Here is a 4,904-nt window from a genome sequence, read left to right as displayed (position 1 = left end):
AAGGTGTTATTTTGGTGGCAGAGCCTCCAATTATGTCAGGGTGTTCGGTATCGGGCATTTTGGCCGGGTCCGGACTATTGTTACCGGTGTCCCCTTCCCATACCATGGATGGCTTAAATAACCTCTCCAAAAAGATGTTGGGGGGGACCGCATCGCGTTTTGCGCCGATGTGGGCGAGGATATCCGCCGCCTGATTGTTTTCCCGAGCCACATGGTGAAATTCGAGCCCCTCGAACCGAGCGGACATCTTTAGGACGGTGTTGCAATAGGCCTCCATCTTCGGATCCTTGGCATCAAAGTCTCCATTTACTTGGGATATTGCGAGGTTCGAATCCCCACACACCTCCAGGTGTTGAACGCCCATGGAAACTGCCATCCGAAGACCATGTAACAGGGCTGCGTATTCGGCTGCGTTGTTGGAGTCTATATACATTATCTGTAGTACGTATTGAACTATATCTCCAGTTGGGGACGTCAGGATGACGCTAGCCCCCAGACCAGCCAGCATTTTGGAGCCGTCGAAGTGCATGATCCAATTGGAGTATGCGTCGTACTCTTTAGGGAGTTTGGCTTCCGTCCATTTAGTGACAAAGTCGGCCAATACTTGAGATTTAATGGCTCGTCGGGGTTTGTATGTTATGTTGAACGGGAGGAGCTCAATGGCCCATTTGGCAATCCAGCCCGTAGCGTCGCGGTTGTTTATAATATCATTAAGTGGCACTTCCGAGGCTACTGTAATTGAACACTCTTGAAAGTAGTGTCGCAGCTTCCGGGATGCCATGAATACCGCATAGGCTATCTTTTGATAATGTGGGTACCGTGATTTGCATGGAGTGAGGACAATGGATACATAATATACCAGCTTTTGAAGGGGGAATTTATGTCCGTCTGTTTCTCGTTCGATGACGAGCACTGCGCTTACAACCTGATGACTTACCGCAATGTACAACAGCAATGGTTCGCCGATGTTTGGCACGGCCAGGATTGGGTTGGTTTCCAGTATGGCTTTTATTTCTTCCAATCCGGCTGTGGCAGCGTCCGTCCACTCGAAGTGTTCGGTGCGCCGAAGGAGGCAATAAAGGGGTAATGCCTTTTCTCCTAAGCGGGAGATAAAGCGGCTTAGAGCCACCACACATCCGGTTAATTTGTGGATTTGTTTGAGGTCCGTTGGGATAGCCAACTGTGACAGAGCTCAGATTTTGGCTGGATTTGCTTCAATTCCTCTACTGGAGACAATGAAACCCAGGAGCTTTCCGGCTGGTACACCGAAAACGTATTTTTCCGGATTGAGCTTGATGTTGTATGTTCGGAGGTTGTCGAATGTGAGCCTCAAGTCTTCTATTAGAGAGTCGACGTGTTTGATTTTGACGACCACATCATCTACGTATGCCTCTACTGTTTTGCTGATCTGTTTCTCCAGACATGTCTGAATCATGCGCTGATATGTTGCGCCGGTGTTTTTGAGCCCAAAAGGCATTGTGTTGAAACAGAAGGGGCCGTATGGTGTGATAAATGCCGTTGCGGCTTGGTCGGACTCTGCCATCTTGATTTGGTGGTAGCCGGAGTATGCGTCGAGGAAACACAATGAATCGTGTCCTGCGGTAGCATCGATAATTTGATCGATGCGGGGGAGGGGAAGGGATCCTTTGGGCAAGCCTTGTTGAGGTCCTTGACATCGACACATGGGCGCCAGGATTTTTCCTTCTTTGGTACCATCACCAGGTTTGCTAGCTAGTCTGGGTGTTTTATTTCTCTAATGAATCCGGCCTCCAATAACTTGGCTAGTTCCTCTCCCATACCTTGTCTCTTAGGTTCAGAGAAACGCTGAAGAGGTTGCTTGACCAGCTTGAATCCCTTTAGAATATTAAGGCTGTGCTCGGCCAGCCTGCGTGGGATTCCTGGCATGTCTGAGGGCTGCCAGGCGAATATGTCCCAATTCTCGCGCAGGAACTCTCGTAGTGCGGCATCCACGGCGGGGTTTAACTGTGCCCCGATGGAGGCTCTTTTTGTAGGGTCTGTTGAGCCATCCCTCCAATACGGTTCCATGCCCTGTAGAGGGTTTTTGCTTCTTTGTAATTAACTCGGGTGTCTTATGATAGTGCACCCTTTTACTTCGGACTGGGTGTATATTTGGAGCCGGATTATCCCAAAATTTCGTTTCTGTTTTCCAGGTGCTTTCCATCGCATAGTACTTTTGTACTATGGACGCCAAGTCAGCGAAGCGTGATATGTCACAGCGACTTATGGCGTTAAGGATTCCCTTGTCCGTGCAATTATTGCGGAAAAATGAGACTACGTCTTCCTTGCGACAGTCCTTAACCTTGTTCATCACAAGGAGGAATCTAGCCCAATAATGATGTATTGTTTCCTGGGGCGCTTGCCTGATGTGGGAAAGATCGTTTATGTTTGGGTGGGTGGGTGGATTTGAGTCCGAACCCTTACCCGATCTGAGACCCAGGGGCCGAGGAGTTTCCAATCTTGGAAGTTCGGGTTCCGGGATGTTGCCCGATAAGTCTGGCCCACCGCCTGACTCTAGGTTCAGGGCTTGGCTGATGTCCTCCCGTAAACGGGTATCCGGACATAGTTAGTCCTCAAGATAGAGGAAGAATCGCCGCGTTGTTCCTCCACCACTGCAATATGATGGGTGACCGGTGGAGAGTTAATCTCCCTTTGATCGGGTTTAAGCCCAATCCGATCATATTTTGTAGTGACTCCCAAGGCAGCGATGCGATCCAAGAGCTCATTAAGGGATGAGAGCTTCATTGGATCCATCTGCTCGGCAAATTCCGAGCCGACGTGGAGGCTGTTTTCGATGACCCGAGAAGTCATCGTCGGTGCAGTAGCCGAAGGGGCGGTCATGATGAAACTGCCTAGCCGGAGAGTTTGGCCGACAGCCAGGGCTCCCCCGGCGGTAATGTTGTTTTTAACAACAAGACGAGGCATCCTTCCTTACGGTGACGGCACAGTGGAACTCTCAATGAAAGCACCAATGTCGTTGTCAAAACCGGCGGATCTCGGGTAGGGGGTCCCGAACTGTGCGTCTAGGCGGATGGTAACAGGAGACGGGGGACACGATGTTTTTACCCAGGTTCGGGCCCTCTCGATGGAGGTAAAACCCTACTCCTGCTTGATTGATCTTGATGATATGAGTATTACAAGAGTTGATCTACCACGAGATCGAAGAGGCTAAACCCTAGAAGCTAGCCTATGGTATGATTGTTGTTCTCGGTCCTACGAACTAAACCCTCCTGTTTATATAGACACCGGAGGGGGCTAGGGTTACACAGAGTCGGTTACAAGGAAGGAGATCTACATATCCGTATTGCCAAGCTTGCCTTCCACGCCAAGGAGAGTCCCATCCGGACACGGGACGAAGTCTTCATTCTTGTATCTTCATAGTCCAACAGTCCGGCCAAAGGATATAGTCCGGCTGTCCGGATACCCCCTAATCCAGGACTCCCTTAGCGAGCGCGACCTCCAGGTGGACATTCTTCGTGGCGTCGGCGAGCAGTCGTAGGGCCACCAGTGCTTGAAAGAGGTTACGGCCATGGAGGCCGATTAGGGTGGCAGGCAATGAGGAGCCCGGGCGCGCGGGCTGGAGGAGTACGGCGATATCGCCCACGAGCTTCTTGAGGACGGTGAACTTGTTGGTGGTGGCAACGATCATCTAGTCCAACAGAGAGTCGTAGTTGGCGTCGACGGCGGCCATCCACCAGTCGGTCTCCAACACCGTCTGGAGACGATCCTCAGCGCCATGTGATACGCCTCGAACGTATCTATAATTTTTGATTGCTCCATGCTATATTATCTACTATTTTGGACTATATTGGGCTTTATTTTCCCCTTTTATATTATTTTTGAGACTCACCTATTAACTGGAGGCCCAGCCTAGAATTGTTGTTTTTTTGCCTATTTCAGTGTTTCGAAGAAATGGAATATCAAACGGAGTCCAAACGGAATAAAACCTTCGAGAACGTGATTTTCTCACCGAACGTGATCCAGGAGCCTTGGACCCTGCTCCAAGGAACAAAAGAGGCGGTCACGAGGGTGGGGGGCGCCACCCTGCCTCGTGGGCCCCTCGGTGCTCCTCCGGCGTACTTCTTCCTCCTATATATACACACGTACCCCCAAACGATCAGAACAGGATCCAAAAACCTAATTCCACCGCCACAACTTTCTGTATCCACGAGATCCCATCTTGGGGCCTGTTCCGGAGCTCCGCCGGAAGGGGCATCGATCACGGAGGGCTTCTACATCATCATCCAGGCCCCTCCGATGAAGTGTGAGTAGTTTATTTCAGACCTACGGGTCCATAGTTAGTATCTAGATGGCTTCTTCTCTCTTTTTGGATGTCAATACAATGTTCTCCCCCTCTCTCGTGGAGATCTATTTGATGTAATCTTCTTTTTGCAGTGTGTTTGTTGAGATCGATGAATTGTGGGTTTATGATCAAGTCTATCTATGAATAATATTTGAATCTTCTCTGAATTCTTTTATGTATGATTGGTTATCTTTGCAAGTCTCTTCGAATTATCAGTTTGGTTTGGCCTACTAGATTGGTTGTTCTTGCCATGGGAGAAGTGCTTAGCTTTGGGTTCGATCTTGCGGTGTCCTTTCCCAGTGACAAAAGGGGCAGCAAGGCACGTATTGTATTGTTGCCATCAAGGATAACAAGATGGGGTTTTTATCATATTGCATGAAACTATCCCTCTACATCATGTCATCTTGCTTAAGGAGTTACTCTGTTTTTAACTTAATCCTCTAGATGCATGCTGGATAGCGGTCGATGAGTGGAGTAATAGTAGTAGATGCAGAATCGTTTCGGTCTACTTGTCACGGATGTGATGCCTATATACATGATCATGCCTAGATATTCTCATAACTATGCTCAATTCTGTCAATTG

Source organism: Triticum urartu, chromosome 7, assembly GCF_003073215.2.
Source record: "Triticum urartu cultivar G1812 chromosome 7, Tu2.1, whole genome shotgun sequence".
Taxonomy (NCBI): domain Eukaryota; kingdom Viridiplantae; phylum Streptophyta; class Magnoliopsida; order Poales; family Poaceae; genus Triticum; species Triticum urartu.
The sequence above is the reverse complement of the archived record's forward strand: the minus strand, read 5'-3'. Positions refer to the sequence as shown.